This window comes from Triticum dicoccoides, chromosome 2B, assembly GCF_002162155.2.
Source record: "Triticum dicoccoides isolate Atlit2015 ecotype Zavitan chromosome 2B, WEW_v2.0, whole genome shotgun sequence".
NCBI lineage: Eukaryota > Viridiplantae > Streptophyta > Magnoliopsida > Poales > Poaceae > Triticum > Triticum dicoccoides.
The window spans coordinates 250286408-250310266 of NC_041383.1; the positions used below are offsets into that span (position 1 = coordinate 250286408).

At 41.0% G+C, this 23859-nt stretch overlaps 1 pseudogene; it reads right to left on the reverse strand.

Annotated features, from left to right (window-relative positions):
* The window catches only part of LOC119367635, an 82924-nt pseudogene extending 61066 nt beyond the window's left edge, over nt 1-21858 (reverse strand).
* Nucleotides 21859-23859: the final 2001 nt, after the last annotated feature.

The window sequence follows — 23859 nt, forward strand, 5'->3', positions numbered from 1 at the left end:
TTATATTGTCATAGATCCTTTAACATGTGGTGCTTGCCCCTATCTTTGCTAGCCAAAAACTTCGCACTAAGTAGAGATACTACTAGTGCATCCAAAACCCTTAAACCCCATCTTGTTTGAGAGTCCAGCATACCTGCCTATGGATTGAGTAAGATCCTTCAAGTAAGTTGTCATCATGCAAAAAGGGCAATAAAAATTGCTTCTAAAAATGAGAGATCATTTAGTGTAAGGGAAAATTGAGCATTGTATGAACTTGTGATGGTGAAGAATAAAAGCGACAGACTGCATAATAAAGGTGGCCATCACAAGGGGCAATATAACGTGATGTTCTCTTGCACTAAGGGGTTGAGCATACAAACAAAAAGGGCATGACAACCTCTGCTTCCCTCTGCGAAGGGCCTATCTTTTACTTTCATGTATTTACTTTCATGCAAGAGTCAAAGTTTTTCTCTCTATTCCTTTTATTTTTCTCCTTTGGCAAGCATCATGTGGTGAGGAAAGATCTAGGCACATATGTCCAGTTGAATATGGGTGGCATAAGTTTTTATTGTTGACATCACCGATATGTCTCCAACGTATCTATAATTTTTGATTGTTCCATGCTATTATATTACCCCTTTTGGATGTTTATGGGCTTTATTTTACACATTTATATCATTTTTGGGACTAACCTACTAACCTGAGGCCCATCCCATATTGCTGTTTTATTGCCTGTTTCATTATTTCGAAGAAAAGGAATTTCAAACTGGTGCAAACGGAATGAAACCTTCAGAATCATGATTTTTTTGGAAGAATATCATCCTGGAGGCTTAGAGATCAAGTCAGAAGACCCTCGAGGAGCCCAGGAGATAGGGGGCGCGCCCCCCTACAGGGCGCGGCCCCCTGTCTCGTGGGCCCCTAGAGCACCTCCCGACCGACTTCTTTCGCCTATATATGCCTACGTACCCTAAAACCATCGAATATCAAGATAGATCAGGAGTTCCGCCGCCGCAAGCCTCTGTAGCCACCAAAAACCTCTCGGGAGCCTGTTCCGGCACCCTGCCGGAGGGGGAATCCATCACCGGTGGCCATCTTCACCATCCCGACGCTCTCCATGACGAGGGAGTAGTTCACCCTCGGGGCTGAGGGTATGTACCAGTAGCTATGTGTTTGATCTCTCTCTCTCTCTCTCGTGTTCTCTCTCGTATTCCCTCTATGGCACGATCTTGATGTATCCCGAGATTTGCTATTGTAGTTGGATCTTATGATGTTTCTCCCCCTCTACTCTCTTGTGATGAATTGAGTTTCCCCTTTGAAGTTATCTTATCGGATTGAGTCTTTTATGAGAACACTTGATGTATGTCTTGCCGTGTTTATCTGTGGTGACAATGGGATATCATGTGCCACTTGATGTATGTTTTGGTGACCAACTTGCGGGTTCCGCCCATGAACCTATGCATAGGGGTTGGCACACGTTCTTGACTCTCCGGTAGAAACTTTGGGGCACTCTTTGAAGTACTTTGTGTTGGTTGAATAGATAAATCTGAGATTGTGTGATGCATATCATATAATCATGCCCACAGATACTTGAGGTGACAATGGAGTATCTAGGTGACATTAGGGTTTTGGTTGATTTGTGTCTTAAGGTGTTACTCTAGTACGAACTCTTTTATAGATCGATCTGAAAGAATAACTTTGAGGTGGTTTCGTACCCTACCATAATCTCTACGTTTGTTCTCCACTATTAATGGCTTTGGAGTGACTCTTTGTTGCATGTTGAGGGATTGTTATATGATCTATCTATGTTATTATTGTTGAGAGAACTTGCACTAGTGAAAGTATGAACCCTAGGCCTTGTTTCCTATCATTGCAATACCGTTTAAGCTCACTTTTATCATTAGTTACCTTGCTGTTTTTATTATTTCAGATTACAAAAACCTATATCTACTATCTATTTTGCACTTGTATCACCATCTCTTCGCCGAACTAGTGCACCTATACAATTTACCATTGTATTTGGTGTGTTGGGGACACAACAGACTTTTTGTTATTTGGTTGCAGGGTTGTTTGAGAGAGACCATCTTCATCCTACGCCTCCTATGGATTGATAAACCTTAGGTCACCCACTTGAGGGAAATTTGCTACTGTCCTACAAACCTATGCACTTGCAGGCCCAACAACGTCTACAAGAAGAAGATTGCGTAGTAGACATCAAGCTCTTTTCTGGCACCGTTGCCGGGGAGGTGAGTGCTTGAAGGTATATCTTTAGATCTTGCAATCGAATCTTTTTGGTTCTTGTTTTATCACTAGTTTAGTTTATAAAAGCAAACTACAAAAAAATGGAGTTAAGTTTGTCTCATACGCTTCGTCTTGTTAATATCTTTCGTGAGAATGATGGAAAGGAAAATTGTGCTCAAGTGCTAGAAGAAGAATGCTTTAAAATGCTTGGTACTAAATCTTTGAATGATGAGCATGATTGCAATGTTGTTAGTATAAACTCCTTGAATATCCTTAGTACTAATGATGATTGCTCTAGCCATGATGAAAATATATCTTATGAGCATGTCAAGTTTTGTGGAGTGCATGTTTGCATGAACACACCAAATAGAGAAGATATATATTGCAAGAGGCATAAGTAATTACAAACTAAGAAGTTGCAAGAAAGACTAGATAAGAGTGCGGAGAATTTAAGATATCTTTCCCGTTGTGAATTTTGCAATAAACAAGATCATTTACATCTCCAATGCAAATTGTTTCATGACCGAATCATGTCCAACAATTGTGATGATTTGATTTCCCTTGCACATTATAATGAACTTAGTTTGCTTTTGGGTTATGAAGAGTTGAAACGTTTAACTAAGCCTATTCCAGAATTTAATCTTGAGCATTTCCTTGATATTGATCTAGAAAAGATTTATATGTTTTGTGCGGAGAATTGCATTGAAAATCCTTATATTGACAATTACCTAAAGAAAAGGAAGCAAATAGTAGATGACGAAAATACTAATGAAAGGGAAGAGACTTCCCAATATCCTCCTATTATTTCTCATGATGAATCAGGTAACGAGGAGGAGCTTTCTATTCAACCAATCTCATCAATAAGGAGCTCAAAGAGGAAGGTTGAACCCACACATAATATGAAGAAGAAAAATAAAAGAAGGAGAAACAAAGGTAGAAAGGTATCCCTCCCAAATGATGTTGCTCCTACTACTCATTGTGATGATGATAATTGCTATACTATTGGTGCTATCAATATTTTTAATGATGAGAGTGATTATGCTTATGATATGAAAGGGCCCAAGCTTGGGGAAGCTATGTTTGATGAGGATGAAATATTTGAGAATATATTTGCTGAAATTAATGTTTGTCCCAAGCTTGGGGATGCTATGTTTAATGAAGATGATATTTTTAACATCCCAAGTTTTGATATGCAAAGTTGTTATGATGATAGCATGCCTCCTACTTATGATGATTATATTGATGAAAGTGGGTTCGGAAGAGTGTCAACTTTAGGAAGTAGTGATCCCACTATTTTGGAGGATGTTGAATTTTATTATGATGAATATGAAAGTGGATTTGGAAGAGTGTCAACTTTATTTAGTGATTTCACTATCTTAGGAGAGGTTTCAATCGATTATGATGAGAACGAAGTTGCTACTTATGATGATTATTGTGATGAAACTTATGCTATAAAAAGTAGTGATGATTATATTTACAAATCTTGTCATGATTATGATTACCCTTTTTCTGAACATTACTCTTTTTATGTGGAAACAATTTTTAGTGTTCAAGTCTCTTATGATACTCCTACTACTCCGAATAAGAAGAATTTTGTTTATGTGGAGAGTAGTAAAAATTCTATGCTTGTACATCATGAAAAGAATGCTTTAGGTGCTGGTTATATTGTTGAATTCATTCATTATGCTACTGAAAATTATTATGAGGGAGGAATATATGCTTGTAGGAATTGCAATAATATCAAGTTTGCTCTCTATGTGCTTCAAGTTTTGAACTTATGCTTGTTTTACCCTCCTATGCTAGTTGATTATTGTTCCCATAAGTTGTTTGCTCACAAAATCCCTATGCATAGGAAATGGGTTAGGCTTAAATGTGCTAGTCATATGCTTCATGATGCTCCCGTTATGTTTCAGTTCTTATATTTTATGTGAGCATCATTGCCATCATCATGCCTAGCTAGAAAGGCATTAAAGAATAGCGCTTGTTGGGAGACAACCCAATATTTATCCTTACTGTTTTTTTGTGTCCACATGATTATGCTACTATAGTAATCATGTTTTATAGCTTTTTTTCAATAAAGTGCCAAGTAAGACCTTTAGGATAGCTTACGGTGATAGTTGTGTTGATCCTGCTGAAAATCAGAGACTTTTGCACCCAGTAAATTAGTTTTGTTAATTCACAGAAACGTGCTTCTGATCTGATTATTTTTGCTCAGGATTGGTACACAAATTGCTTAGGACTTCCTAATTTGGTGGAATTTTTAGAGTTCCAGAAGTATACGTTTGATATAGATTGCTACAGACTGTTCTGTTTTTTACAGATTCTGTTTTCTTTATGTTGTTTGCTTATTTTGATGAATCTATGGCTAGTATTAAGTGGTATGAACCATGGAAAAGTTGGAGTACAGTAGATATTACACCAATATGAATTTATAATGAGTTCATTACAGTACCTAAGTGGCTGTTTTATTTTCTTATACTAACGGAGCTTACGAGTTTTCTGTTGAGTTTTGTGTTATGGAGTTTTTAAGTTTTGGGTAAAGATTCGATGGACTATGGAATAAGGAGTGGAAAGAGCCTAAGCTTGGGGATGCCCAAGGCACCCCAAGGTAATATTCAAAGGACAACCAAGAGCCTAAGCTTGGGGATGTCCCGGAAGGCATCCCCTCTTTCATCTTCGTTCATCGGTAACTTTACTTGGAGCTATATTTTTATTCGCCACATGATATGTGTTTTGCTTGGAGCGTCATTTTCTTTAGTTAGTATTTTATTGCTGTTATTTATAATAATGTTTTGAATCTTTATTTTCAATAAAAATGTCAAGGATAGCCTTTGCCATGCTTATTTTGCTTGTATACATGTTGCTGTTTGAAAACAGAAAGTTTACCGCTGTTGCAAACATTCCCAAGAAAAGTCAGAGCATGATATAATGTTGAAACCTTTTGCATAATGAGATATGATAAATTTACTACAGTGGGAATTTTATTTCATAATTTTTGGAGTTAGGGAAGTATTGTTACTCTTGCATTCTTTACAGACTGTACTGTTTTGGCAGATTGCTGTTATGTTTGCATTGTCTGCATATGTTCGCTTGTTTAATGATTCTATTTGAGGATAGGAGTATTAAATATGCAGAGGCATTTAGTATGCAATGTTGAATAATAATTTAAGTGATTTGTTACAGTAGAAATTGATAAGGTTTTGCATTGGTTTATACTAACCTATCTCACGAGTTCTTGTTGTGTTTGTTGTGAATGAAGCTTTTGATAAAAAGAAGAGAAACCATGATATGAGAGGAATTAAGGGGACATAAAAGTTCAAGCTTGGGGATGCCCAACGCACCCCAAGATAATATTTCAATAAGTGTCAAGCATCTAAGCTTGGGGATGCCCCGTTAGGCATCCCACCTTTCTTCTTCAACAACTATCGGTTAGTATCGGTTGAGCCTAAGTTTTTGCTTCTTCACATGAGTTGTGCTATCCTTGCAATGTCATTTTATTTGCTTTGCTTGCTGTTTGAATACAATACCAAGATCTGAAATTCTTTAATGTTATAGAGTCTTCACATAGTTGCACAATTATTCAACTACTCATTGATCTTCACTTATATCTTTCGGAGTAGTTTGTCATTTGCTCTAGTGCATCATTTATATCTTTTAGAGCACGGCGGTGGTGTCTTAATTTTGAAGAAATTACTAGTCTCTCATGCTTCACTTATATCATTTTGAGAGTCTTTTAGAACAGCATGGTATTTGCTTTGGTCATAGCCGGCCGCTCTCCTCTTCGTCGGCTGCTCTCTCTACACCCATAGCCGTTGTTGTGGAACGCGCCACCGATTCTATGCGCTCGGAGATCAAGGGAAGGCTCTCCTCTGCATCGGATCTGGCATCCTGAGCCTTCCAACGACCGGATCAGGTGAGATTTGCCACCTCCTGCTGCCGTCCATGTGTAGCTCGTTGACTTCACCCAGGATAGCCACCACGACGACCTCTGCCTCATAGTTGGCTTCCCCGAGAGCCGACGCTGCCTCCATGCCGCACGAGGTTGCAGTTGCACCCACCACACCCTTAGCATCATTGATATTCTATATGAAACTCATCAATTGATAGATTTTCTCCCTGCAGTGACTTGCATTTTTCTACATTGCTTCATATTAAGTTGATTGGGACTGTTTGATTGAATGTAAAATAGTAAACAACCTTTGTCGCTGATCAATTCATGGAACGATTAACACATGTGGCAAATTGAACTACATTCTCAATACACAAGGGAAGTGCAAGCAGTATCTGGAGGGTTAAATTATTCATTTCTTGCAAGTTATAAATTTATAATGCTAACCCAGTGTGTTTTGCTTTTACAACTTGCAAGTTGCAAGTGTAACCCCAGAAAAACGATTCGTAGGTGGACATCTGCAGTAAATAATCAGTTGCTTCCTCATTGTCAAAGTCAAATGCTTTGTGAGGTGTGCAACGAGTGCATGTTAATGTGCGGATGCGAGGTAGTGGAGGGTTCAGCAAGGTTCAGTTTCGCTCCAATTTGTTTTCATAGTCATCTTCTAATGTCTAATCTAATGGTCCTTTCTTATGTAATTAACAAATTATATTGCCTTGTAGCTTTTTAACAATTTGGCTGCTACGAAGACTAATGGGAGGATCATCAGACCAACATAATCAAATTGCTTGCTTCAAATTTTGTTTGGGTATGTGCTTTGACTGATTATCTTAATGCCAGTAATTCTTGATTTTCGCTCTATATATAGTTTAGCTAGCTCTATATCAATATCCTTCAGGACACCTGTACTAACAATGTTGATGGACACTAAGTACTACTGCCAATCATCAATGTAAACTATCCCAACTCTATGTTAATTCAGAAAATAATCGGATATAAAATAATCGATTTAAAAAATAAAGTGCTAAACTTGTAAGTTTAGGCAATTTTGTTGTTTTAATCTTTGCACTAAGAGTTTCCATGCCTATATTGTTACAGGTATTCTTAGCAATTCTGGTTGTACACTGAAATTTTGGTGCTTTTGAAGATCTGATTGTACAAGAAAATGATCTACCTAGCAATATCATTTTTCTCGCAAATGAAGAAATTCAGAGCATCTAAGTCTTAAATGTATCTGCTAGAGTGTTGATATGAATCATTTATGTTGTCCGGTAAGTTGAAATGTGCATAGCTTAATTATGTGCTTACGGGCTCGGCACTCTTCACGTTGCTTGAGAACCTGATCAGTACCACGCTGACATGCATCAGGAAGTCAACGAACAGCCAGACCAGGAAGGCATGGAGCTTGAGCTGCAGCGACAACGACAACTTGGGCGTCAACTTCAAAAAACAACAGTTCAAGTGTTCAACGTCAACCAAGTGTAAGTTTGCAGTGAGTCAGTTGTTGCAGTTCTACAATGACACATTCAGATTCTTGCATCCAAAGTTAGATAGGAACATGGAAATAATCTTCGAAACTTATTTACATGGGAGAGAAAACTTACCAATTATTTACCTCCAATGGTTGAACACTCTTGTATCTTTGGTTCAGATCCTCAGGCTATCTGAAACACCATAGGCTGAGTTTGCAAGAAAAAGGATCACACAAACTTAGTACATGGAGCGGTGTTTTTCTTCCAAACTGTAGCATTGATGCATGTCAGTATGCGGGTAAGTTACATTGTGCGACCGAGGGGTCAACTAACAAGTGATTGATCTCTGATTCTCTGAAACTTGATCCTTATATGCTTGTACACCCACCTGCAAGAACTCCTCTCTTGTATTCTTTGCATGTTAAGCTACTCCTCTACTCTCTCTCTCTCTCTCTCTCTCTCTCTCTCTCCCCTCTCTCTCCCTCTCTCCCTCTCTCCCTCTCTCTCTCTGTGTGTGTGTGTGTGCGCGCGCGCGCGCGTGTGCATTTCTACTAAGTACAGTCTGTGTACTGTTCTATCCTTGTTCTTTCTTCTTCAACCAATTTTTGTTGTATATCCTCTGCCAGTAAATGCCCCAATCTTTATTATCTAGGCGGCATGTATTTGGTACTACAGTATGTTGGTGCGATATCCTCCAATATTTTGTTATCTAGGCAGTCAAAACAACTTCAGTCCGCTTATTTTTTTTCTGCTTTTGCTGTTGTGATGAGAGAAAGAAAGAGATGCGGTGGCAATGGAGAACTTGGACCAATTAATAATATACCATAGTTGTGGTAGTTAATGTTTGTGGTACTTCCTTTAGGATATTTGTTCTATACATATGTTCAACCAGATATTCATTCAAATCGTACCCTTCTTTATCCATTAGTATGGTTCTTAGCTGACTGCGTGATTAGGATTGAACACTTTGTATCTTAAGATGATAAATAATGAACGAACAGACTGCTCTCCTCTAGTTCAGTGGAAGTGGAGGAGGCAACCATGGAGGTGATAGATGGATGGTTGAGCATGACGGATGGTTGTCCCTAAGTTTCTACCACTGAGTTGGTGCATGCTCCAATATTACCAGGTCAGTGCTTCAAATCATCAGACGTTGGTGCTATTCCTTGTCATAGAGGAGGTCAGTACTTCAAATCATCCTTAGCTCGGTTACTTTTCATTTGCAGATCTTAGAAGAATGGGTCCATTTCTTACTTGTCTTTTCAATTTCATTTTCCCTGTGCTTACGCGATGATTTTGTGGCTTATCTGTCACAGAACGAATCATGCTAAAATTTTCTTATACATAAATGATGCATGCATGTTTATTCTTGTTTTTCTTATGACTTCAGTTTTTTTGTGAATGGGCTCAACAAATATTATATTCATCACATAACTTGCTATTTACTGAGTAGTATGTGTTGCTCACTCTTTATTTTTGTGGCGCAGAAGGTATGATCATGACCCTGCTCAAGTTCGGCCTCACCTCTGTCGATGTAGCTGCTTCTGTGAGTCCCTATAATCTTCTTCGCCACCGGTTCAGTAACCCTCTTGGTTTCATTCTCTCCTCTTCTCTTGTGCTCTCTGACCCAGACATTGATCGATGTGACTCTTGTCACGCCAGCCATGGAGCTTCTCGTTCTTTGGTTACTGCTAATGCTTGGCTCCTAATGTATAGGCGAGAGGAAGATACATATGTACCTACGATTAGTAGTCCGCATATCAAAAGTCACCGTTCAGTTAGCATGCGCACTTTAGCTAGCTTCCAATTCACTTGTAGGTCTGAGAGAAAAGAGAGTGCCCTACCTTCTATCTAGCTTCCAATAGGTCTACTAAGTTATCCTTCAATTTTCAGATCATGTACAACCTGATTCGGTGCACATGTTTTAGGGGCTATATTCAGTACAAAATGCTCAGTAGAAAACCCTGCAAGTACTCTTATTCAGCTATCGCTCCATCTCATTTTGTGATATTTATCGCAACATTGAAGTATTGATCTATAGATAATTTAATAGCCTGTTGTTAGGTCGTAATACCGTTAAAAATACGTAGCAACATGACCATAGTGATGTCTCACTGTTCAAAATACAATGAGCGGTAATGCAATACTGTGCATCCATTTTTTATATTGATGTGGATATAATTTGGTCATCGATTGAGACGTGCATTGCACGTGCAAGCTTACTAGTCTTAAATAGTTTGCTGTGATTTCTTTGCTTGCTTGCTTGCTTTGTTTGATCTTGCTTTGTTTGTTTTTACTTTGTTTGTGCTGTTGTGTTGATCATGTGGTGGTAAGGCCATCACATTTAAATGGGGTGAGCAGAACACAAACGCTGTTTGCAACCAAACAGCTGAAGTTTGCATTTGCTCACACCCTAAACACAAAAACGGCAACCAAACAGCTAGGTAAGTGGCCCTTCATGCGATGCAGGCAATCAAACATGTTGCATCTATTGCATATGAGGCTGCATTTTAAGAACCAGACTAGGTTAAGATGGACGTGCGATGCAGGAACTGTTACAAAACTGAAACCAAACATGCCCTAGGTTGCAGCCAGGTCCGGATCATTGCGGACCAGGCCGGCTCCTCATCTGACTTGCGAACACGGAGTGGCGGGCAGCATTGCGTCGCTCCTGCCATGGAGCCTGCCGGGGAAAAAAATCCTATGCGACCGGGTCGTACAAAGCTGATCGTGCGACCCTCTCCCAAGGCGACACCTGGCGATACGAATCGTAAAGCAGCAGCCGTCTCATTCCCCACCTCCCCATCTCCAAATCGTGATTTCTATCCAGCTCAATCTCTCCATATCGCCGCCGGTGTGCTTGTCCCCGCCGGCCACGGCGATGCTTCTGTCCGCCTCCACTTGCGGCACCGCCGACGCACTACCTCAGGCTGTACGCACTCCTTGGCTGCCAAGCTTCTAGCCGACGGCGACAGTGTGTTGCGAAGCTAGCTCCGTCTTCTCGCTTGGGTTCACTAGGGATGCGTTTGGTTGAAGGTGTCATATGAATGGGTTGGGACCGTTCAATTTTTTTGGGATTGAACCATTCAATTCATGTGTTTGGCTGAATATAAGTGGTGAGCTAATTATTTAGGACGGGACCACCAGTCATGCTCACATAGTCATGCATGCAAAGGGTGGCCATTTGATTCGACCGATTTGGTTGGGTGGAACGGTTCAACATCTTCATGGCATATTCTCTTTTTTTGGCTCGAACCATTCATGTGCTTTATAACCAAACATGTCTATTTTCTGAACGATCCCAACCCATTCATGACCGCCCTTGCAACCAAAAGCACCCTAGATGAGTCGATCAATATTTTCCCTGTACTCCCTGTACATTGTTGATGCTTAACTTTGAGCTGTAAAAATCTGAACAAAGGCACGTCGCTTTCTTCTGAATTTGGGTCTTGAACGGTGATGCTCACTTTTCCTTCTTTTCCAGTTCCAAAGTTTTCAACTGTTCATTCAGTCCGATTCCTACGCAGTTTTCCTTTCCTATGCTTTTTGCACCTGCACTCCGAACGGAGCCTAATTTTGAAAGGACCCCAATATCTGGCGTCCATGGGCTGAAGGACCCTATCAAACAATTTTTTTAAATAGACACAAGCGCTCATACACACGCGTAACACTCATCCGTATGAACGCACAAACGCACACCCTACCCCTATGAGCACATCCGAAAGACCGAGCCGACATATTAACTTAAAATTTATGAAGTCATCGTAGGCACCTCGTCTTTGACGGGAACGTCTCCTCCCACTGAATGCGCATCGCCGAAAAAAATCCTGAAATAAATTTAGGAATAAATGCAAGCACCACAAATTAAACCCTGGTGGGCTGTGGATACCACAGTCTCTCTAACCATCCACCCATAGGTTGGTTTGCGTCCCCATCAAACAATTCGTTCACTGGGGTAACTAGTAATAATGTACGTGCAATGCACGTTTATATTAGGTAGTATATTAGTTGCACGTTATATTAGGTAAGATATATCTGTTGCACATTGGTATTTGGTAAGATATCAATTACTTTTTCAAGGGAATGGCAGGATATTAATTACATGGCAGGTTTCAAGGGATAGCGTTGAGTCAAAACGTGTTTATAATCAATGGCAGTGGTGGGTAATTAGAGCGCTAAACGTGTTTGGTGCTCAACATTGGAGCGATTTGAACCGCTAGATAACATGATTTGATAGTCGAGATGGTTTGGATCTGTCCATTTGGGTCTTTTTATATTGGTATAGATATAGATATAGATGAAGTTTTGCAATTCTTCTACTTTTTCTTTGAGAAACCTCTTCACAGTTTATTCAACCGAAATATTCAGAGGAATGGTTACAATGTCATGTGGCGAAACTAATCTCATCTGTCTACCAAAACTCAGGGAAAAGAAAAGAATTTGCTAAACTATCTGCCTCGCAATCACTTCCTGGATCATCGCAGCATTAACACCACGTGAGTTGGTCTCTATATTCTTGATGACTGTCAAAGAGTCCGAAGCAACAAGTATCTGATCCTGAAGTTGTACAATTCATGCATAGCTCCCAGTCATCGTTTGAATCATTCGCTAGGTGGCAGGCCCAGAAGATCCCTGATTGACCAAAAAAGGCAAATGACATGAACCCTAAAAAACATTTTCTTATAAAAACACATAGAAAATCTAAAAATTGAAAAATGGCATGCTAGAATTTATGAAAAATGTCATTCTCTAATATCAGGAAAACAATTAATGTTAAAAAATATAGTTAAACTTATGGTGGTCTGAAAATTTGAGTTGCCATGTGAATACAGAAGAAGAAGAAAAATGCCATGGTAAAAAAAATGTCATCTCTTAGTAAACAAAAAATGCCATTTAAAAATAACAAACTACCATCTCTTAATAATAAAAATATCATCTCTTAATATAAAAATGCCCTCTATTAATAATAAAAAATGCCATATCTTAATATAAAAATGTTATCTCTTGGTAATAAAAAATACCATCTCTTAATATAAAAATGCCATCTCTTAATAATAATAAAAATGCCATCTCTTAATATGAAAATGCCATCTCTTGGTAATAAAAATGCCATCTCTTAATATAAAAATGTCATCTCTTACTAAAAAATGACATCTCTTAAATAAATAAACATGTCATCTCTTAATAAAAAATGTCATCTATTATTATAAATAAAAAAAATATCATGTGATATAGTTTAAAAAATTATAAACTACCATGTTGATTTTTCCTAGAGAAAATGCCTCCGGTGAAAAAAAGAAAAGAAAAAGGGTAGAGTGGGATTCTAACCCAGGTATAGCAAATGGAGGGTCGCGCTGCTAGCCAATGCGTTGACTCTAGTGTTTTGAAAACTAGTTCGCTGGCCCTTTTCTCTTATAGCGGGCTGGTTTGGAAATCCGATGTGGCTTTGATCCTGCGTCAGGATTCGTGCAAACGAATCAGATGGGAGATAGGGTGTCCGCGGGAACAATCAACCTGATTGACATTCGCCAAATAAGATTTCCGTTTGGAAAAGTGTCAAGAAGAGAAGACTTGTGTTGTGACTTTGAAAACAAAATCTAGTTCTCCAAAAAGCATTTTTCAGCACCAAAATTGTTTTCATACATGATTGTTTTTCTTTTCTCCATGAAAATTTACTTGTAGACATAGGGCACATATCCTTTCCAGAATTTTTGAACATGAAACCTCATTATTTGTTTCACCTAAAAATAGGGATGTCAGTTTTGCCCATGGGTATGAGTATCCATGGGCACACTATCCGGCAATAGTGAAAATGGATGAGACATTGTACCTATGAGCAATGGGTATTCATACCTACAAAACATATGGACATGGCATGGGTATAAAAATATGTTGATACTTAGAAATAATAAATAAATAAAAATAACTCCTTTAACACGAGGGTGGAGAAATTTACAATTTATACATATTGCAAAACCCACTGTGCTTAAAATCGGAAAATGATGCCAACACATGACTGATGTCTACTACGCAACCTTCTCCTTGTAGACGATGTTGGGCCTTCAAGTGTAGAGGTTTGTAGGACAATAGCAAATTTCTCTCAAGTGGATGACCTAAGATTTATCAATCCGTGGGAGGTGTAGGATGAAGATGGTCTCTCTCAAACAACCCTGCAACCAAATAATAAAGAGTTTCTTGTGTCCCCAACACATCTAATACAATGGTAAATTGTATAGGTGCACTAGTTCGGCGAAGAGATGGTGACACAAGTGCAATATGGATGAAAGATATAGGTTTTTGTAATCTGAAAATATAAAAATAGCAAGGTAACTAATGATAGAAGTGAGCGTAAACGGTATTGCAATGCTAGGAAACAAGGCCTAGGGTTCATACTTTCACTAGTGCAAGTTCTCTCAACAATAATAACATAACTGGATCATATAACTATCCCTCAAACATGCAACAAAGAATCAATCCAAAGTCACTAATAGCAGAGAACAAACGAAGAGATTATTGTAGGGTACGAAACCACCTCAAAGTTATCCTTTCTGATCGATCTATTCAAGAGTCCGTAGTAAAATAACATGAAGCTATTCTTTCCGTTCGATCTATCATAGAGTTCGTACTAGAATAACACCTTAAGACACAAATCAACCAAAACCCTAATGTCACCTAGATACTCCAATGTCACCTCAAGTATCCGTGGGTATGATTATACGATATGCATCACACAATCTCAGATTCATCTATTCAACCAACACAAAGTACTTCAAAGAGTGCCCCAAAGTTTCTACCGGAGAGTCAAGACGAAAATGTGTGCCAACCCCTATGCATAAGTTCACAAGGTGGACCCGCAAGTTGATCACCAAAGCATACATCAAGTAGATCACGTGAATATCCCATTGTCACCACAGATAAGCACGACAAGACATACGTCAAGTGTTCTCAAATCCTTAAAGACTCAATCTGACCAGACAACTTCAAGGGGAAAATTCAATTCATTACAAGAGAGTAGAGGGGGAGAAATATCATAAGATCCAAATAGCAAAGCTCGCGATACATCAAGATCGTGCCAAATCAAGAACACGAGAGAGAGAGAGAGAGAGAGAGAGAGAGAGAGATCAAACACATAGCTACTGGTACATACCCTCAACCCTAAGGGTAAACTACTCCCTCCTCGTCATGGAGAGCGCCGAGATATGAAGATGGCCACCGGTGAGGGATCCCCCTCCGGCAGGGTGCCGGAACAGGGTCCCGATTGTTTTTTAGTGGCTACAGAGGCTTGCGGCAGCATAACTCCCGATCTATTGTGTTCCTCGATGTTTTTAGGGTATATGGACATATATAGGCGAAAGAAGTCAGTCAGGAGAGCCACGAGGGGCCCACGAGGGTGGGGGGTGGCGCCTCCCTGCCTCGTGGCTTCCTCGTTGCTTCCCTGACGTATACTCCAAGTCTCCTGGATTGCTTCCGTTCCAAAAATAACTCTCCCGAAGGTTTCATTCCACTTGGACTCCGTTTGATATTCCTTTTCTTCAAAACACTGAAATAGGCAAGAAAACAACAATTTGGGTTGGGCCTCCAGTTAGTAGGTTAGTCCCAAAAATGATATAAAAGTGTAAAGTAAAGCCCATAAACATCCAAAACCGGTAATATAATAGCATGGAACAATAAAAAATTATGGATACGTTGGAGACGTATCAAGCATCCCCAAGCTTAATTCTTGCTCGTCCTCGAGTAGATAAATGATAAAAACAGAATTTTTGATGTGGAATGCTACCTAGCATAATTCTCAATGTAATTTTCTTTATTGTGGCATGAATGTTCAGATCCAAATGATTCAAGACAAAAGTTCATATTGACACAAGAAATAGTAATACTTCAAGCATACTAACAAAGCAATCATGTCTTCTGAAAATAACATGGCTGAAGAAAGTTTATCCCTACAAAATCATATAGTTAGGCTATGCTTCATTTTCAACACACAAAATACTCCCATCATGCACAACACCGGTTTCAGCCAAGCAATTGGTTCATACTTTTTAACGCGTTTCAGTCTTTTTCAACTCCCACGCAATACATGAGCGTGAGCCATGGATATAGCACTATGGGTGGAATAGAATATGATGATGGGGATTGTGTGGAGAAGACAAAAAAGGAGAAAGTCTCACATTGACGAGGCTAATCAATGGGCTATGGAGATGCCCATCGATTGATGTCAACATGAGGAGTAGGTATTGCCATGCAATGGATGCACTAGAGCTATAAATGTATGAAAGCTCAACAAAAGAAACTAAGTGGGTGTGCATACAACTTGCTTGCTCACGAAGACCTAGGGCATTTTGAGGAAGCCCATCGTTGGAATATACAAGCCAGTTATATAATGAAAAATTCCCACTAGTATATGAAAGTGACAACATAAGAGACTCTCTATATGAAGAACATGGTGCTACTTTGAAGCACAAGTGTGGAAAAGGATAGTAACATTGCCCCCCTTTTTTCTTATTTTCCTTTTTGGGGCCTTTCTTTTTTTGGCCTTTCTTTCTTTCTTTTTCTTTTTATTGGCCTTTCTTTTTTTCCTTTTTGGCCTTTTTTTATAAGGGACAATGCTCTAATAATAATAATCATCACACTTTTATTTATTTACAACTCATGAATTACAACTCGAAACTAGAACAAGATATGACTCTATATGAATGCCTCTAGCGGTGTACCAGGATGGGCAATGAATCAAGAGTGACATGTATGAAAAATTATGCATGGTGGCTTTGCCACAAATAAGATATCAACTACATGATCATGCAATGCAATATGACAATGATGATGCGTGTCATGATAAACAGAACGGTGGAAAGTTGCATGGTAATATATCTCGGAATGGCTATGGAAATGCCATAATAGGTAGGTATGGTGTCTATTTTGAGGAAAATATAAGGAGGTTTATGTGTGATAGAGCGTATCGTATCACGGGGTTTGGATGCACCGGCGAAGTTTGCACCAACTCTCAAGGTGAGAAAGGGCAATGCATGGTACCGTAGAGGCTAGCAATGATGGAAGGGTAAGAGTGCGTATAATCCATGGACTCACATTAGTCATAAAGAACTCAGATACTTATTGCAAAAGTTTTATTAGCCCTTGTAGCAAAGTACTACTACGCATGCTCGTAGGGGGGAGGTTGGTAGGAGTTAACCATCGCACGCCCCCGACCTCCACACATAAGGAAGGCAATCAAAAGAGCACCCCATGCAACAAATTTGTCACACAACTTTTACCATATGTGCATGCTACAGGACTAGCCAACTTCAACACAAGTATTCCTCAATTTCATAATTACCCTACTAGCATGACTCTAACATTACCACCTTTATATCTCAAAACAATTATCAAGCATCAAATTGATCATAGCATCCAATTCACTTTCTATGATAGTTTTTATTATACCCAACTTGGATGCCCATCATTCTAGGACCAATTTTATTGTTGGGGAACGTAGTAATTTCAAAAATTTCCTACGCACACGCAAGATCATGGTGATGCATAGCAACGAGCGGGGAGAGTGAGTCCACATACCCTCATAAACCGAAAGCAGAAGCGTTAGCACAACGCGGTTGATGTAGTTGTACGTCTTCATGATCCGACCGATCCAAGTACCAAACGTACGGCACCTCCGAGTTCAGCACACGTTCAGGTCGATGATGTCCCACGAACTCCGATCTAGCAGAGCTTTGCGGGAGAGTTCCGTCTTCACGACGGCGTGATGACGATGTTGATGATGCTACCGACGCAGGGCTTCGCCTAAGCACTGCCACGATATTACCGAGGTGGAATATGGTGGAGGGAGGCACCGCACACGGCTAAGAGATCAATGATCAATTGTTCTGTCTAGAGGTGCCCCCCTTTCCCCCATATATAAAGGAGCAAGGGGGGAGGCGGCCGGCCAAGGAGGAGGGCGCGCCAAGGGGGGAGTCCTACTCCCACCGAGACTAGGACTCCACCTTTCCTTGTTGGAGTAGGAGAAGGGAAGGAAGAAGGAGAAGGAAGGAAGGGGGCTCCCCCCTCCCTAGTCCAATTCGTACCAGTCCATGGGGAGGGGTGCGGCCACCCTTTTAGGCCTTTTTCTCCTTTCCCGTATGGCCCATTAAGGCCCAATACGAATTCCCGTAACTCTCCGGTACTCCGAAAAATACCCGAATCACTCGGAACCTTTCCGATGTCCGGATATAGTCGTCCAACATATCGATCTTTACATCTCGACCATTTCGAGACTCCTCATCATGTCCCCGGTCTCATCTGGGACTCCGAACTACCTTCGGTACATCAAAACTGTAGGACCTTGAAGTATGTCTAGAGGGGGGGTGATTAGACTACTTGACCGATTAAAAACTTAACCTTTTCCCAATTTTAGAGTTTGGCAGATTTTAGCTATCTTCGGACAAGTCAAGCAATCATCACACAATTCAAGCAAGCATGCAAATAGTATATGAGCAGCAGAAATTAAAGCATGCAACTTGCAAGAAAGTAAAGGGAAGGGTTTAGAGGATTCAAACGCAATTGGAGACACGGATGTTTTTGTCGTGGTTCCGATAGGTGGTGCTATCGTACATCCACGTTGATGGAGACTTCAACCCACGAAGGGTAATGGTTGCGCGAGTCCACGGAGGGCTCCACCCATGAAGGGTCCATGAAGAAGCAACCTTGTCTATCCCACCATGGCCGTCGCCCATGAAGGACTTGCCTCACTAGCGGTAGATCTTCATGAAGTAGGCGATCTCCTTGCCCTTACAAACTCCTTGGTTCAACTCCACAATCTTGTCGGAGGCTTCCAAGTGACACCTAGCCAATCTAGGAGACACCACTCTTCAAGAAGTAACAAATGGTGCGTTGATGATGAACTCCTTGCTCTTGTGCTTCAAATGATAGTCTCCCCAACACTCAACTCTCTCTCAGGGGATTTGGATCTGGTGGAAAGAAGATTTGAGTGGAAAGCAACTTGGGAAGGCTAGAGATCAAGATTCATATGGTAGGAATGGAATATCTTGGCCTCAACACATGAGTAGGTGGTTCTCTCTCAGAAATGGTAAGTTGGAAGTGTAGGTTTGTTCTGATGGCTCTCTCCATGAATGAAGAGGAGGTGGAGGGGTATATATAGCCTCCACACAAAATCTAACCGTTACACACAACTTACCAAACTCGGTGGGACCGAATCAACAAACTCGGTCGGACCGATTTAGTAAACCTAGTGACCGTTAGGATTTTCGGTGGGACCGACATGCAACTCGGTAGGACCAATATGGTTAGGGTTAGGGCATAATGTAATCTCGGTGAGACCGATTACACAAACTCGGTGAGACCAATTTTGGTAATAAGTTTTCCAGAGAGTTGGTCAGGTAAACTCGGTGGGACCGATTCGCTCATTTCGGTGAGACCGAAATGTTACGAAAGGGAAACAGGGAGTTTACATTGCAATCTCGGTGGGACCGATCGCTCACTTCGGTTAGACCGAAACGTTACGAAGGGAAACAGAGAGATTACAACCCCATCTCGGTGAGACCGAGATCCCTATCGGTAAGACCGATTTGCCTAGGGTTTGTGGCAGTGGCTATGACATTTGAACTCGGTGGCGCCGGGTAGAAAGAATCGGTGGGACCAATTTTGACTTTGGGTTTAGGTCATATGTGGATGTGAGAAAGTAGTTGAGGGTATTTGGAGCATATCACTAAGAACTTTGAAGCAAGAGGCTCACTAAGCAACACCTCATCCCTCCTTGATAGTATTGGCTTTTCCTATAGACTCAATGTGATCTTGGATCACTAAAATGTAAATGAAGAGTCTTGAGCTTTTGAGCTTGAGCCAATCCTTTGTCCTTAGTATTTTGAGGGATCCACTTTCATCATCCATGCCATGCCATTCATTGAGCTTTCCTGAAATATTTGTCTTGAAATAGCATTAGCTCAATGAGCTTATGTTGTTATGAATTACCAAAACCACCTAGGGATAATTGCACTTTCAATCTCCCCCTTTTTGGTAATTGATGACAACATATAGATCAAAGCTTCAACGAATGATAATAAGATTGAAAAACATCGTCGCTTTGAGAAGTATGTGATAAGCAAGACCTCCCCCTAAATTTGTGCATAGTTTAAAATTTGCTTTGTACTGCAAATGCACAAGGAATTAGGCTCATGGGTTACTCTTCCATGTCACATACATCTTGGTGGAGCGCTCAAAATAATAAGGATTGAATACATGCCCTCATCACCAAGCAAAGTGAATGATCATATAAGGATAGGTAAGATAATATCATCTAACAAGCATAAGTGTAGCTTATGATCAAACACATGATCATCAATGTCTCACAGATAACAGCATAGTATCTCAAGCAATCAAAAGAAAACAAAGTTTAACCACCAAAGCAATAGAGAACGAAAGCAACACTATCTCTCTCAAAGCCTATGATCTATACATTTTTCTCCCCCTTTGGCAACAAGTTACCAAAAAGTTCATAGAAAATGGATAGTGCTAGATCAACTCTCAGGCTTGATCTTCAGGTGGTGGTGTAGAGATGGCTCCTTGGACGAAGGCTTCAGTTGATGTGGATGGAGCTGGAGGAGTTGGTGCTGGAGCTGGTTGCACTGGAGCTGTAGGAGCTGTAGCTGGTGTAGATGATGTGGCTCTGGTGTCTGTCACAGGCACTGCAGCTGAACTATGAGCTCTAGGCACTCTGGCAAATGCATCAGTGGTTGTCTTGCCCTTCCTCTCCTGCATGTCATCCTGGAGCTGCTCCACAACTGACTGAATCTCAGTTACTTTGACATCTAGATCATAGAATTTTTGTTCCATGATTCTTTCCAGGCTCTCCTGGTTTTGAGTTAGGGTGGCCAACCCCTTCTCAATCCTCAGTGTTGATGCTATCAAGTAACCAAGCTGCTCCTGCTTGTTCTTCAAAAAGTACTCAGATGCCTCCTCTTGAGTTGGCATCTTGGCAGCCTTCTCTCTCTTTGCTTTCTCCTTCTTCTCTTGAGCTTGCACTGATGATGGTTCATTATCATTCATTACAACTTGATTGTCCTCAAAGTCTGGATAGATAGCAAAATGTTCCTTATCCAGCAAGTATGTTCCTATTCCCATCTTTGAGTTAATCAACTCCTGAATCTGTGGGGCATACCCACAACTCCTCTTCTGGTCTGCTACTGTCCTCTTAATGGTCTCAACAATGAGGCTCATGACCTTGAATTTTTGTGGCACATCAAACGAGTGTAGCAAGTTGATAGCATGCCCTCTAATCATGTTGTGGTCACTTGACTTGGGCAAAAGAGTGTGCCTTAGGATCTAGTTGATTGTTGGCAACCCTGACAGAAGGAAGTGCACTGACCCAAACTTATGTGTCTCAACTGCAGCATCGGGAATTTCCTTGTACATATGAGCCATGTTATTGTGGTCCATCTTCTTCTTGGCATAGACATCCAAGTCATCTTCACTCTCCTTTGGGGCATTGATCAGATGTGCCCATTCCTCAATTGTTGACTGGTACCTTGTACCTTCAGACATCCAAACTATCCTGCCATCTGGATAGAAGTGTGCTGTGGAGTAGAATTGCATAATGAGCTCATCATTCCACTTTGTGAGCTTCTGCCCAACAAAGTCTGCAACTCCACAAGCAACAAAACTATCTTGCACTCCAGGATAGTGTTCTTCATTTTCCTTCATGTAGGTCCAGTCGACCCACCTCATATCACACACTATTGGTTTCTTGTCCAACATCACTGTCTCATAGAAGTCCTACTGTTCCTTAGTGTGGAACCTGTAATCAACAACAGTCCTTCTCCTGGTAGCATATGGATCTGACAGCCTCCACAATCTGAGTCCTGCATCCTTTCTCAACTTCATGTTCTCAGCCACAGGATGAGCATCATTGTGGTCTGGAATCTTGGGCTTTAGCTTCCTCAGGACTTGTCCTTCATCATCTTCCTCATCAGCAACTTCAGGCACTGGGGCCTTGTTCTTCTCAGCAGCTGGAATACTCCTGGTATTCCTCTTTGGTGCAATCTTGGGCTTGGGGGCAGCTTTGGGTGCTTCCTTGGGCTTTGATGTTGCAGCCCTTGACTTAATAGCATCACCCATTAGCTTTTGTGCCTTGGGTGCTGGTGCAGCAACCTCTTCTTCCTCTTCAGAGTCTCTCCTCATAGAGGGATTTCCAAGAACCTGGGCAGTAGTGGTTCTGGCTCTCTTCTTCTTCTTATCTTGACCAGCAGCTTCATCTTCTGATTCAATGGTAAACTTCATAGTTTCTCCAGTGGGAACTTTCTTGGGTTTGGAAGTTGTGACTCTTCTTGCAGGTGCCTATTTGGGATCACTCTTTTCAGGCACATGAGTTGATCCTCTGACCTTCAGCATAGGTGTCCTCTTGGCAGGAACCTTCCTATTTAGTCCAGGCTTTGTGTTCTTTGTTGAGGCATACTCCTTTTTGAGTACTACCTTCTTGGAAGTAGCCTCATCTTCTTCTGCCATATAATCCTCATCCTCAGATTCTGAGGTTCTCTTCTTCCTTGTCCTGGTGGCAGCTTTAGGAAAATTGCGTGGGGTGCTCCTGCTGCCATCATCTAAAGTGCTAGAGGGACTAGTGCCCTCACTCATGTGATTGTGCTCTTCTGACTTGTTCTGACTATCAATTTGGTCTGACATGCTGCAAATCACTGACTGCTGACCCTGTGAATAGTTATAGATGAGATAGAATGGATGAGCATCACAAAATGCAGAGATTTTTGCAAAAGAATGATTCAAAAAAAAAACTCAGTTTTAGTTTTCCACAGAAAGCATTTCGGATCAACCGATTTTCAAACTCGGTGATACTGAAGCAGTTTTGGAACCTAAACTGGTGAACTCGGTCGGACCGAGTCACAGTTTGGTGGCACCGAGACTGCTAGGGTTTCACAAAGTCCTAAAATCGGTCACACCGATTAGCAATTCTCGGTCAGACCGAGAGTTACTAGTGCAATGGCGTTAGCCAAATCGGTGGGACCGAGTTTTTCAACTCGGTGGGTCCGAGATGGTTTCGGCGGAAACCTAAAATTTTCAAATAGCATCTAATCTAAGGATTGTATTGACTGGATAGGAGTGTTTCAATCGTGGCAAGAATCATAGTGAACACAATGTGCTAGGAATTGAACGGGGATAGCACTGTGATCGAGTCCATACCCTAGCTTGGCGATGAACTTGCTACGGCGGCAATGGCGGGGGTGAATTCCGTTGACGGCGGCGGAGACCAGCGACAGGAGGCGGCTGACAATGAGGAGACGATCCGGAGACCCTGGAGGCAGAGCGGGCTATGCGCGGGCGAAGAGGTTCAGAGAAATTTCCAAATTTTTGCCCGTGAGTATATATAGCCCGACCCTGTCGGTGTGACCGAGTGGAACAACGCGGTGGCACCGAGATGCATAACTGTATATAGTTACAGCAACTCGATGTGACCAAAAAGTTCAAATCGGTTGCACCAAGATTGAAAACCTAGATCGACTTAGTGATCTCGGTAGGACCGAAATGGAGGAATCGGTCAGACTGAGAATCACAAAGAAGTTTTGGAAGTTTAAGTCTATGACGAATCGGGGACTCCGAGTGCTCCTCACACAGAGTGGTTCGAATCTGACTTGATCAAATTTTGTGATGTAGCATGAATAGAGTTTGAGACGAGAAAAGCATAGATAGCTAGAGAAGGTTCTTAGGCATTCTTGTCCATCCACTTGGCAGAAAGAAAAAGAACCCAAACAATCAAAGCAACAAGTGGATGTCCTCGAATGAGTAAAACATGCAACCAACATGCTCACATAATAGAATGGCAAATAAAATATGTGGCAAAGCATACACAACCAATTCTAGCATCTATCAAACAATTGGCGATGACTAGGTCATCTATATATGAGTATATTGACTTAGGAGTCAAATGAGAACATTTGATCATAGGTCATACTCATCGTTTAAGCTCAAGTGGGGTTACCACTTTTACATAATGCATTGATGTGTTCACACCATTAGAGTTGCTTTGACTCAATTCTTAGAGTTAAGCTCCCCTAGATGTGAGATCCCCTTTTAGAGGGATGAACTAACCTTGGGTTTGGTCGATGATGACTTCATATAGGTGTTGAAGATGTGGGTGCTCAATGTTGATGTAGATCATTTGGAGCAATCCTTTGGAGTGAGTTGCACTTTCAACATACCTACATGGGTTAGTCCCACAAGGAACAAACAAGAATATCCATAGACATAGAGTGATGCACACACAAGATGATG